General features: G+C 44.7%; 1 pseudogene; it reads right to left on the bottom strand.

Annotated features, from left to right (window-relative positions):
- Nucleotides 1-12176: 12176 nt before the first annotated feature.
- LOC140187973 (uncharacterized) lies at nucleotides 12177-13018 on the bottom strand (annotated as a pseudogene).
- Between the last annotated feature and the right edge of the window lie 1293 nt (nucleotides 13019-14311).

Here is a 14311-nt window from a genome sequence, read left to right as displayed (position 1 = left end):
AAAAGTTAATTCACAGATTGAGTCTTTGGTAAAGAAGGCAAATGCAATGTTGGCATTTTTTTCAAAGGGAATAGAATATAAAAACGAGGAGATAATGCTAAAGCTTTAGTAGACACTAGTTAAGCTGCACTTGGAGTATTGTCAACAGTTTTGGGCCTCTTATCTTAGAAAGGGTGTATTGTCATTGGAGAGAGTCCAAAGGAGGTTCATGAGGATGATTCCAGGAATAAAGGTGTTAACATGGGTAATGTTTGGCAGCTTTGGGCCTGTACTCACTGAGATTTAGAAGAATGCCTGGGGATCTCATTGAAACCTACCGAATGTTGAAAGGACTAGATAGGGTGGATGTGGAGAGGATGTTTCCTCTGGTGGGGGTGTCCAGAACTAGAGGGCACAGCCTCAAAACTGAGGGGCAAGCTTTTTTAGAAAAGAAGTAAGGAGGAATTGTTTTAGCCTAAGAGTGGTGAAACTGTGGAATTCTCTGCCACAGACTGCGGTGAAGAGCAAGTCCGTGGTTATATTCAAAGCAGAAGTTGATGGATTCCTAATTGGTTGGAGCATCAAGGGATATGGTGAGAGGGCAGGTGTATGGGGTTGAAGGGGATCTGGAATCAACCATTATGAAATGGCGGAGTGGATTCGATGGGCTGAATGGTGTATCCTGCTCCTATGTCTTATGATCTAACCTCTGGCTTAAATATACGTAAAGACTTAACCTCCACAGCTGCTTGTGGCAACAATCCATTCAACAGGTTTCAATTAGGTCACCCCTCATTCTGCTCTTCATATGACAAGCCATTCCATCTAGTAATCGTTTTCGTGAACCTCCTTTGAATCCTCTCCAGTTTCCGAATGTCCTTTCTGAGATAAGGGACCCAAAACTGCTCATAATACTCCACGAGGCCTCACCAGTGCTTTATAAATTCTCAACATTACTACCTTGCTTTTAAATTCAAGTCCTCTTGAAATGAATGCTAACACTGCATTTGCCTTCCTCACCACAGACTCAACCTGCAAATTAACCTTTAGGAAATCCTTTTGCGTCACAGATTTTTTTATTTTTTCTCCATTTATAAAATTGTCTACCCTTTCATTTCTTCTATCAAAGTGCTGACCATACACTTCCTGACACTATATTCCAGCTGACTCTTCTTTGCCCATTCTCTTAGTCTGCTCAAATCCTCTGCAGCCTCTCTGCTTCCTCAAAACTACCTGCTCCTCCACCTATCTTCATATCGTCTACAAACTTTGCAATAAAAAGCCATCAACTCCATCAACCAAGTCATTGACGTATAATGTAAAAAGAAGGGGGCCCTACACAGACCCCTGTGGAACACCATTGGTCACCGCATTTAGCCAGAAAAGGCTCCCTTTATTCCCACTCTTTTTCTCATGTCAATCAGTCACTACTTTATCCATACTAGAATAATATATCACTCATATATATCATGAAATATATTGTTTAGCAGCTGCAGTACATTGCAATAGATAATAATAAAAAACTATAAATTACAGTAAGTATATATATAAATTAAATTAAGTAGTGCAAAATGGGAGGGAAAAGTAGTAAAGTAGTGTGTATAGGTTCATAATCCATTCAGAATTCTGATGGTGGAGGGGAAGAAGCTGTTCCTAAAATATTGAGTGCATGTCTTCAGTCTCCTGTACCACCTCCTTGATGGTAGCAATGGCAACAGGGCGTGTTCTGCATGATGGGGGTTCTTAATGATGGATGCTGTCTTTTGAAGGTGACAAGGCAGATGCTGGGATCTATTCATCCATGGGAAATTCTTGGGCTGGTTATTTACCATTGAGGTAATCATAAACATGAGATGTTGGAACTCCAAAGTAACACACACAAAACTCTGGAGGAACTCAGCATAGGCAACATTTATGAAGGGGAATAAACAGCCAACATTTTGGGTTGAGACTCTGTCGCAAAAATGTAGTATTGTGTGCTCTTCTGATTGCACATAATGGTGAGGATGTGCAGGCTTTCGGGAGGGTGCAGAAATTATACACTGGATTGTTGCTTAGATTAGAAAGTTTTAGCTCTAAGGAGGGGGTGGGCATACAACATGGAACTGTACAGCACAGGAAATGGTCCTTCAGCCCATTCTGTCTGTGCTGAGCACAATGGCAAATTAAACTAATTCTCTTCTGCTTCATCTGACATGATCCATATGCCTCCACCTCCTGTATGTTCATGTGCCCATCTATCAGCCTGCATCATATATGCATCCACTAGCCACCCTGGTAGCACATTCCAGGCACCCAGCACTTGCTCGCACTCTCTTTTAATGTGTCTCCTTCAATGTTTAACATATTACCCTGGGAGAAAGATTCTGACTGTCTACAATATCTGACTCTAACTGTTGCCATGATCTGATTGTGACTATCTACACTATCTGACTCTGACTGTCTACACTATTTGACTCTATCTACACTATCTGACTCTGACTGTCTACACTATCTCTGCCTCTCATGGTTTTAAATTGCTGTTACTTAGAAAAAGTTGTATTGTTTTCTCTGAATGTCGGAGGCTGAGGGGCCAAACAGCTGGAATCTTATCATCTTATCCCAGGGTGGAAATGTCAAATATTGAGGATACTGGTTTAAGGTGAGGGAAGGAAAGTTTTTACACACACTGTGTATGTGTGTGTGTGTGTGTGTGTGTGTGTGTGTGTGTGTGTGTGTGTGTGTGTGGTCTTGTATTCTAGACCACTTGAAATGAATGCTAACATGGCATTTGCCTTCCTCACCACCAACTTAACCTGCAAGTTAACCTTCAGGGTGTTCTGCACAAGGAATCCCAAGTCCCTGTGCATCTCAGATTCCTGGATTTTTTCCCCGTTTAGAAAATGGTCCACACATTGATTTCTCCTACCAAAGTTCATGACCATACATTTTCCAACATTGTATTTCATTTGCCACTCTCTTACCCATTCCCCTAATCTAAGTCCTTCTGCATCCTACCTGTTTACTCAACACTACCTGCCTCTCCACCAATCTAGGTATCATCTGCAAACTTGGCAACAAAGTCTTCTATTCCATTGTCTAAATCATTTATATACAGCATAAAAAGAAGCGGTCCCAACACTGACCCCTGCAGAACACCACTAGTCGTTGGCAGCCAACCAGAAAAGGATCCTTTTATTCCCACTCGCTGCTTCCTACCAATCAGCCAATGCTCTAACGATGTTAGTAATTTTCCCGTAACGATCATCAATCGTTTGTAACTCGCCAGCGTTTTGTGTGTCACCCCAGATCCCAGCAGCGGCTGTATCTATGTCTACAGGGAGATGGGATTAGTTACGAATGACATCAGGGTAAACACGGAATTGGAGGGGCTGAACAGCATGTTCCTGTGCTGTACAGTTATATCGGGGCATTGTGGGCGATGAGGAACCGGCATAGAGCACGAGATGGGGCAGGGTGCCCTCCCTCCCCTGTGTGTAACCCCCTCCCTGGACCCCTCTCCGCGGGGTTCCTCCACCCTGGCTGCCCCGGGCATGGCGGTGCCGCCGGAGTGGAGGGAGTACGGGTGCTCATCCTCCCGCTGTCCCCAAAGTCACTGGGGCACCGTCGTCACCCAGTGCCCGGGACTCACCATCGCGCCGCTCAGCAGCGGAAGGAAGGGCTCAGACAACCGATCGGCTCCTGATTCCGCTGTCGGTCCCGGTCCTGGCCGCGCTGAGGTCTGGAGCTCAACTCGGCGTCAGCAAACTGAGCGCGGCTGCGGCTGCGGCTGCGGCTGCGGCTGCGGCTGCGGATTGCGGACGGCAGGTGCCGAGTCCGCAGTCGGGGGGCCAGGGACGGGCGGGGCTCCCGGAGGTTCCGCTGATACCTTGCGGGGGGAGAGGGCGTGGAATGAAGTGGTTCTAAAGAACCCCGAGGCCACTCGGCCCATCTCTTCAGTGCGAGTTGCGAAAGCAGACTCCAATGCACCCCATTCCTGAGCGACAGTTTTTGTTCGCAAACACGAGGAAATCTGCAGATGCTGGAATTTCAAGCAACACACATAAAGGCTGCTGGTGAACGCAGCTGGCCAGGAAGCAACTCTAGGAAGAGGTACAGTTGACAGTTTTTGTTGTCCTGTTGTAGGAAAGACGTGGTTAAACTGGTAAGAGCGCAGAAGAGATTTAGAGGATTTTCCCAAGATTGGAGGGACTGAGTTACGGGGAGAGATTGGCTGGGCTGTATATTTATTTCTTGCAATTTAGGAGAACGAGGAGCAAGTGTTTAAAATGATGAGAAGCAAAGAAACGGTAGACTATAGCAGTCTCTTCCCCAGGGCAAAGGAGTCCAAAACTAGGGGGATAGATTTAGGATGAGAAGAGAAATAATGAAAAGGACGTGAGGGGCAATATTTTCTCCCAGAGGGTGGAGAGTCTCTGGAATAAGCTGCCAGACGAAGTGGTTGAAGCTGGTACAATAGAATCTTTTAAGGCGAACTTGAACGGAGACATGGAGTGAAAGAGACGCGGGTCGCCGGGTTACTTTGTTACTCAAGTGCGGATTGGTGGAGGGAGACCAGGGTGTGGATTAGGTTACAGGAAAGAGGAATAGGATGGAATGGAGTGATAAGACTCTGTGCTGTGAGAAAATATGGAAAACTAGTGTATGTGTGTAGTTCTCGTGAGTAACATTGTGACTCTCCATGTATGTATGTGTCTATTGTAGGTATGTTCAAATTTCAAAGCAAATTGCATTATGAAAATACATATACTGTATGTCACTATATACAACCCTGAGATTCATTTTCTTGTGGGCATACTCATCATTTCCATAGAATAATAACTGTAACAGGATCAGTGAAAGACTGCGCAAATACAAAAAGAATAAACACTAATAAGACCATAAAACCACAAGACAAAGGAGCAGAAGTCGGCCATTCGGCCCAACGAGTCTGCTCCGCCATTTTATCATGAGCTGATCCATTCTCCCATTTAGTCCCACTCCCCTGCCTTCTCACCATAACCTTCGATGCCCTGGCTACTCAGATACCTATCAATCTCTGCCTTAAATACACCCAATGACTCGGCCTCCACTGCTGCCCGTGGCAACAAATTCCATAGATTCACCACCTTCTGCCTAAAAAAATTTCTTCGCATTTCTGTTCTGAATGGGTGCTCCTCAATCCTTAATTCGTGCCCTCTTGTACTAGACTCCCCCATCATGGGAAACAACCTTGCCACATCCACTCTGTCCATGCCTTTCAACATTCAAAATGTTTCTATGAGGTCTCCCCTCATTCTTCTACACTCCGAGGAATACAGTCCAAGAGCAGACAAACGTTCCTCATATGTTAACCCTCTCATTCCCAGAATCGTTCTAGTGAATCTTCTCTGTACCCTCTCCAACGTCAGCACATCCTTTCTTAAATAAGGAGACCAAAACTGCCCACAGTACTCCAAGTGAGGTCTCACCAGTGCCTTATGGAGCCTCAACATCACATCCCTGCTCCTATACTCTATACCTCTAGAAATGAATGCCAACATTGCATTTGCCTTCTTCACTACTGACTCAACCTGGAGGTTAACTTTAAGGGTATCCTGTATGAGGACTCAATAAGCAATACATATTGAGAACATGTAACAAACAGTCCTTGAACGTGAGCCAATTAATTGTGGGAACATTTAAGACCATAAAACACAAGAGCAGAATTAGGCCATCTGGCTCATCGAGTCTGTTCTATCATTCAGTCATGGCTGATCCTTTTTTTCCCCTCCTCAACCCCATTCCCCAGACTTGTCCCCGTAACATTTGGTGCTGTGCCCTATCAATCTCTGCCTGAAATACACCCAATGACCTGGCCTCCACAACTGCCTATGGTAACAAATTCCACAAATTCACTGCCCTCTGGCTAAAAAAAATTTCTCCCCACCTCTGTTTTAAATGGACACCCCTCTTGTCCTAGACTCTCCCAGCATGGGAAACATCCTTTCCACTTCTGCTCTTCTAGGCCTGTTAATATTCAAAAGGTTTCAATGAGATCCCCCCTCAACCTTCTGAATTTCAGTGAGTGCACACCCAGAACCATCAAACATTCTTCACATGATAACCCTTTGCTTCCTGGAATCATCCCTATGAACCGCCTCTGAACCCTCTCCAATGCCAGCACATCTCTTCTAAGATAAGGACCCCAAAACTGTTCACAATACTCAAGGTGAGGCCTCACCAGTGCCTTATAAAGCCTCAGCATCACATCCTTGCTCTCGTATTCCAGACCTCTTGAAATGAATGCTAACATTGCATTTGCCTTCCTCACCACCAACTCAACTTGCAAGCTAACCTTTAGGGTGTTCTGCACAAGGACTCACAAGTCCCTTTGCATCTCAGAGTTTTGGATTTTCTCCCCATTTAGACAATAGACAATAGGTGCAGGAGTAGGCCATTCGGTCCTTCGAGCCAGCACCGCCATTCACCATGATCATGGCTGATCATCCACTATCAGTATCCAGTTCCTGCCTTATCCCCATAACCTTTGATTCCACTATTTTTAAGAGCTCTATCCATCTCTTTTTTGAAAGCATCCAGAGACTTGGCCTCCACAGCCTTCTGAGGCAGAGCATTCCATATATCCACCACTCTCTGGGTGAAAAAGTTTTTCCTCAATAGTCAATAGCCGGCACATTTATTTCTACAACCAAAGTGCACGTCCATGCATTTTCCAAAACTGTATTTCATTTGCCACTTTCTTGCCCATTCTCCTAATCTAAGTCCTTCTGCATCCTACCTGTTTCCTCAACACTACCTGCCCCTCCACCAATCTTCATGCCATCTGCAAACTTGGCAACAAAGCCATCTGTTCCATCATCTAAGTCATTGATATACAGTATAAAAAGAAGTGGTCCCAGTACTGACTTCTGCAGGAATCACTACTAATCACTGGCAGCCAAACAGAAGAAGGATCCTTTTATTCCCACTCGCTGCCTCCTACCAACCAGCCAATGCTCGAACCACATTAGTAACTTTCCTGTAATACTGTGGGCTCTTAACTTGGTAAGCAGCCTCATGTGTGGCACCTTGTCAAAGCCCTTCTGAAAGTCCAAATATACAACATCCACTGCATCCCCGTTATCGTTTCTACTTGTAATCTCCTTTAAGAAGTTGAACAGGTTTGTCAGGCAAGACTTTCCTTTAAGGAAATCATGCTGACTTTATCCTCTATTGCCCTGTGTCACCAAGTACTCCATAACCTTATCCTTAACAATTGACTCCAACATGTTATGGGTGCGATGGGAGCTATCACTAAAGAGGTAGTACTGAGCAAACTTGCGGGCCTGAAGATAGACAAGTCCCCTGATCCTGATGGAATGTATCCCAGGGTACTGAAAGAAATAGCAGAAGTTATAGTAGAGGCTTTAGTGATGATTTATCAAAATTCTCTGGACTCCGTCTGTGCAGGTCCCGGCGGATTGGAAGACGGCGAATGTCACACCACTGTTCAAAAAATGATGTAGGCAAAGTGAGGGTAACTATAGGCCAGTCAGTTTAACATCTGTAATTGGGAAAATGCTTGATGCTATCATTAAAGAAGAAATAGTGAGATATCTGGAAAGAAATGGATCCATCAGGCAGATGCAGCAAGGATTTAGCAGAGGCAGGTCCTGTTTGACAAACTTGCTGGAGTTCTTTGAGGATATAATAAGCGCGGTGGATAGAGGGGAACAGAGGGACATTACCTACTTGGATTTCCAGAAAGTGTTCGATAAGGTGCCACATAAAACACTCATCCGTAAGATAAGGATGCATTGATTAGGGAGTGATGTATTAGCGTGGATAACTAATAGAAAGCTGAGAGGTGGGATACATGGGTGTTACTCTGGTTGGCAATCAATAGTGAGCGGTGTGCCACAGGGGTCGGTGCTAGTTCTGCAACTGTTCACGATATACATTAACGATCTGGAAGAGGAGGCCGAGTGTAGTGCATCTAAGTTTGTTGATGACACTAAATTGAGTGGAAAAGCAAACTGTGCAAAAGATACGGAGAGCTGCAGAGGGATATAGATAGGTTAAGTAAATGGGCAAGGGTCTGGCAGATGGAGTACAATGTTGGTAAATGTGAGGTCATCCACTTTGGAAGGGAAAATGAAAGAGCAGATTATTATTTAAATGGTAAAACAAGGAGTGCTTGTGCATGAATCACAAAAGGTTGGTTTGCGGGTACAGCAGGCTATCAAGAAATCAAATGGAATGTTGGCCTTCATCGCCAGAGGGATTGAATTTAAGAGCAGGGAGGTTATGCTGCAACTGTACAGGGTACTGGTGAGGCCGTACCTGAGTACTGTGTGCAGTTCTGGTCTCCTTACTTGAGGAAAGATATACTGGCTTTGGAGGCAGTGCAGAGGAAGTTCACCAGGTTGATTCCAGAGATGACGGGATTAGACTATGAGGAGAGTTTGAGTCGCCTGGAATTCAGAAGAATGAGAGTAGATCTTATAGATACATATAAAATATGAAAGGGATAGAAGAGATAGAGGCAGGAAAGTTGTTTCCACTGGTAGGTGAGACTAGAACTATGGAACATAACCTCAAGATTTTGGGGAGTAGATTTAGGACCGAGATGATGAGGAACTGTTTTTCCCAGAGAGTGGTGAATCTGTGGAATTCTCTGCCTAATGAAGCAGTGGAGGCTACCTCAGTAAATATATTTAAGACATGATTGGATAGATTTTTGCATAGTAAGGGAATTAAGGGTTATGGGGGAAAGGCTGATGGGTGGAGATCAGTCCATGGCCAGTTAAACTATGATCTTATTGAATGGCGGAGTACACTCGACAGGCCACCTGGCCTGCTCCTATTTCTTATGTTCTTATTATGTACGTCTTCCCAGCCACTGAGCTCTATAATTTCCTTTCTGCTGCCTTCCTCCTTTCTTAAAGACTGGAGTGACATTTGCAATTTTCCAATCCACTGGTACCATGCCAGAGGCCAATGATTTATGAAAGGACGTTACTAATGCTTCCACAATGTCTATCACTACCTCTTTCAGAATCCTGGGATGCAGTTCATCTAGTCCTGGTGAATTATGTACCTTTATGTCTTTCAGCTTTTTTCATCTCTTTCTCCTTTGTAATAGTAACTGCACTCACTTCCCTTCTTTCACACACTACAGCATCTGCAGCACTGCTGGTGTCATCCACAGTGAAGACTGATGCAGAATACTCTTTTAGTTCATCTGCCATCTCCTTGTCCCCTGTTATTATTGCTCCAGCCTCATTTTCTAGCAGTCTTATATCCACTCTGATCTCTCTGTTATTTTTTACATACTTGAAAAAGCTTTTACTATCCATTTTGACATTGTTTGCTAGATTGCTTTCATATTTCATCTTTTCCCTTTTAAAGATTCTTTTAGTTGCTCTCTGTAGGTTTTTCAAAGCTTCCCAATCCTCTATCTTCCCACTAATTCTTGCTTTGTTGTATGCCTTCTCTTTTGTTTTTACAATAGCTTTGACTTCCCTTGTCAACCACAGTTGTTCTATTTTGCCATTTGAGTATTTCTTTGTTTTTGAAATATATCTATCCTGCAACTTCCTCATTTTCCCCAGAAACTTCCTTGCCAGCAGCTCCTTCCAATTTACCTTGACCACCTCCTCTTTCGTGCCACTATAATTTCCTTTACTCCTCTGAAATACTATGTCACACTTTTCCCTGTCAAATTTCGAGTTGAACTCAATCATATTGTGATCACTGCCTCCTAAGGGCTCTTTTACCTTAAGTTCTCTAATTACCTCCAGTTCATTACATAACATCCAGTCCAGTATAGCTGATCCCCTAGTAGGCTCAATGACAAACTGCTCTAAAAAGCCATCTCATAGGCATTCAGAAAAATAACTCTCCTGAGATCCATAACCAACCTGATTTTCCCAATTGACCTGCATATTAAAATCTCCCATGACTATCATTGCCCTTTTGACATGCCCAGCTACTGTTGGGAGGCCTGTATATAACTGTCATCAGGGTTCTTTAAGCCTTGCAGTTTCTAAACTCAACCCACAAGGATTCAACATCTTCCAATCCTATGTCACATCTTTCTACTGATTTGATGTTATTCTTTACCAGCAGAGCCACATCAACTGCTCTGCCTACTTTCCTATCCCTCTGATCCAACATGTAACCTTGAACAATCAGCTCCCAGCTATAACCATCCTTCAGCCAAGATTCAGTGATGGCCACATCATACCTGACAATATGTAACAGGGCAACAAGATCATCTACCTATTTCTTATACTCTTTGCATTGAGATATAACGTTTACAGTGCTGTGTTTGCTACCCTTTTTGATTCTGCACCCTAATGCACTGATACTCATCTTGCTGGGTGCAATTTTGTCCCATCATCTGCTTGCACTTCCTGACAGTCTGACTGCAAGCTATCTTTGCTTTATAACCATCCATACTATCCTATGTCCCTTCATTCCAGATCCCACCATCCTGCCAAATTAGTTTAAACCCTCCTGCAACAGCTCTAACAAACCTGCTCGTGAGAATATTGGTTCCCCTCAGGTTCAGATGCAACCTGACCCTTTCATACAGGTCATACCTCCCCCAGAAGAGATCCCAGTGATCCAAGAACCTGAGGCTCAGCCCCCTGCACCAGCTTCTCAGCCACGCATTTATCTGCCAAATCTACCCTGACTAGCTCATGACACAGGTAACAATCCAGAAATTACCATCCTTGAGATCCTGCTGCTCAGCTTTCTGTCCAGCTCTCTGAATTCTCTCTTCAGGACCTCTTTGCTTTTCCTTCCTATGTCATTGGTACCAATATGTACCAAGACATCCGGCTGCTCTCCCTCCCTCTGTAAAATGCTGTGGACATGGTCTGAGATGTCCCTGACCCTGGCACCTGGGAGGCAACATACCATCTGGATGTCTCATTCATGTCCACAGAATGTCCTGTCTGTTCCTCTGACTATTGAGTCCCCTATCACTACTGCTCCCCTCTTCTTCCTGTTCACCTTCTGCACCACGGACCCATACTCAGTGCCAGTAACCTGGTCTCTGTGGCTTTCCCCTGGGAGGTCACTCCCCACAACAGTATCCAGAACAAGGGGAATAGCCACAAGGGTGCTCTGCACTGACTGCCGATTCACATTTCATTTTCTCCCCCCCAGCTGCTCATCTCCTGCAACTTTGGGGTGACTACATCCCTGTAACTCTGATCAATTATCTCCTCACTCTCCTGTACTGATTGTGGACTTCCAGAAGGGTAAGATGAAGGAACACATTCCAATCCTCATAGGGGGATTGGAAGTGGAGAAAGTGAGCAGTTTCAAGTTCCTGGGTATCAAGATCTCGGAGGAGCTAACCTGATTCCAACTTGTCGATGCAGTTATGAAGAAGGTAAGACAGCAACTACACTTCATTAGGAGTTTGAAGAGATTTGGCATGTCAAGCTGCAGAAGGTTGTAAATCTAGTCGGCTCCATCTTGGATACTAGACTACAAAGTACCCAGGACATCTTCAGCGCGCAGTGTCTCAGAAAGGCAGCATTCATTATTAAGGACCTCCAGCACCCAGGGCATGCCCTTTTCTCACTGTTACCATCAGGTAGGAGATACAGAAGCCTGAAGGCACACACTCAGTGATTCAGGAACAGCTTCTTCCCCTCTGCCATCCAATTCCTAAGTTGACATTGAACCCTTGGACACTACCTCACTTTTTAAATATATATTAGTTCTATTTTTTGCACGATTTTTAATCTATTCAATATACATATACTGTAATTGATTTACTGATTTATTTTTTATTATTATTATTTTTTCTTTTATATTATGTACAGCATTGTAGTGCAGCTGCTAAGTTAACAAATTTCGCGACACATGCTGGGATAATAAACCTGAGTCTGACATTGAATGCTGAGCTGCAGTCAATAAGGAGTATCCTGATGGATGTACAGATGTTCCAGGGTTGAATGAAGAGCTAAAGACTTGGCATCTGCTGTGGACCTGTTGCTTCAGTAGGCAAAATGGAATGGATCAAAGTTGCAAACAGGCAGGAGTTGATATGTTTCCACCAAGCTCTGACACTTCACCACCGTGGATATACAGTTAAGTACTACTAATGGTCGATAGATATAGAAGCAGGTCACCACACTCTTCTTGGGCACCGGTATAATTGAAGCCTGCTTGAAGCAGGCTTCAAGCAAGTGTAAGTATGAATGTGTGTTTTATGCGTGAATCTGTGTGCCTGTGCGTCCTTGTGTGTGAATCTGTGTGCCTGTGTGTTTTATGTGTGAATCTGTGTGCCTGTGCGTCTTTGTGTGTGAATCTGTGTGCCTGTGTGTCTTTGTGTGTGAATCTGTGTGCCTGTGCATCCTTGTGTGTGAATCTATGTGCCTGTGCGTCTTTGTGTGTGAATCTGTGTGCCTGTGTGTCCTTGTGTGTGAATCTGTGTGCCTGTGCGTCCTTGTGTGTGAATCTGTGTGCCTGTACGTCTTTGTGTGTGAATCTGTGTGTCTTTGTGTATGAATCTGTGTGCCTGTGCGTCCTTGTGTGTGAATCTGTGTGCCTGTGTGTTCTTGTGTGTGAATCTGTGTGCCTGTGCGTCCTTGTGTGTGAATCTGTGTGCCTGTGTGTCTTTGTGTGTGAATCTGTGTGCCTGTGTGTCTTTGTGTGTGAATCTGTGTGCCTGTGCATCCTTGTGTGTGAATCTGTGTGCCTGTGTGTCTTTGTGTGTGAATCTGTGTGCATGTGCGTCCTTGTGTGTGAATCTGTGTGCCTGTGTGTCTTTGTGTGTGAATCTGTGTGCATGTGCGTCCTTGTGTGTGAATCTGTGTGCCTTTGTGTCTTTGTGTGTGAATCTGTGTGCATGTGCGTCCTTGTGTGTGAATCTATGTGCCTGTGTGTCTTTGTGTGTGAATCTGTGTGCCTGTGCGTCCTTGTGTGTGAATCTGTGTGCCTGTGTGCTTGTGATTTGTGTGTCTTTGTGTGTGCTGGTGTGTGTGAGTCTGTGTGCCTGAACATAAGCCTGTCAGTAAAGGAGATATCGGCATGAGAAAGTCTGCAGATGCTGGAAATACAAAGAGTATAGAGTTACAAAGAGTTACAGGGAGATAGTCACCCCTAAGAGTCAGGAGGCAGGTAGCTGGGTGACTGTCAAGACAGGGAAGGGGAATAGACAGAATGAGCAGAGCACCCCTGTGGCTGTTCCCATCAATCATAAGTATACTGTTTTGGATACTGTTGATGGGGACGACCTACCGGGGACAAGTTGCAATGGTTGTGTCTCTGACACCGAGATGGGACCCTCAGCTCAGAAGGGAAGGAGGGAAAAGAGGAGAGCAGTAGTGATAGGGGATTCGATAGTTAGGGGTCAGATAAGAGGTTCTGTGGAGGAGATCGAGAATCCTGGATGGTCTGTTGCCTCCCTGGTGCCAAGGTCCGCAGTATCTCGGATCAAGTTCTCAGTATTCTCAAGAGGGATTGTAGGCAGCCAGATGTTGTGGTCCATGTAGGGACCAATGACGTGGATAGGAAGAAGGAGGAGGTCCTGCAAAGAGAATTTAGGGAGTTAGGTGCAAAGTTGAAGGACAGGACCTCCAGGCTTGCAATCTCAGGATTGCTACCCGTGCCACGTGCTAGTGAGGCTAGAAATAGGAAGATAATGCAGCTATATACGTGGCTAAGGAGTTGGTGCAGGAGGCAGGGCTTCATGTTTCTGGATAATTGGGCCTTGTTCCAGGGAAGGTGGAACCTGTTCCGATGGGATGTGTTGTACTTGAACTAGAGGGGGACTAACATCCTTGCCGGAAGGTTTGCGAGTGTTGTTGAGGAAAGAGAAGCAGAATAAAGGGTGCAAACATAGTAAGGTAGAAGGGCTAAAGTGCGTGTACCTCAATGCAAGAAACATCAGGAACAAAGGTGATGAACTGCGAGCTTGGATACATACATGGAATTATGATGTAGTGGCCATTACAGAGACTTGGCTGGCACCAGGGCAGGAATGGATTCTCAATATTCCTGGATTTCAGTGCTTTGAAAGGGATAGAGGGGGGAGGAAGGGGAGGAGGGGTGGCATTACTGGTCAGGGATACTATTACAGCTACATAAAGGGTGGGTAATGTGGCAGGATCCTCTTTTGAGTCAGTATGGGTGGAAGTCAGGAACAGGAAGGGAGCAGTTACTCTATTGGGAGTAATCTATAGGCCCCCTGGTAGCAGCAGAGATACCGATGAGCAGATTGGGAGGCAGATTTTGGAAAGGTGCAAAAATAACAAGGTTGTTAACATGGGTGACTTTAACTTCCCTAATATTAATTGGCACCTGATAAGTTCCAATGGTTTAGACAGGGCAGAGTTTGTTA

This window comes from Mobula birostris, chromosome 26 (assembly GCF_030028105.1).
Source record: "Mobula birostris isolate sMobBir1 chromosome 26, sMobBir1.hap1, whole genome shotgun sequence".
NCBI lineage: Eukaryota > Metazoa > Chordata > Chondrichthyes > Myliobatiformes > Myliobatidae > Mobula > Mobula birostris.
The sequence above is the reverse complement of the archived record's forward strand: the minus strand, read 5'-3'. Positions and strand labels throughout refer to the sequence as shown.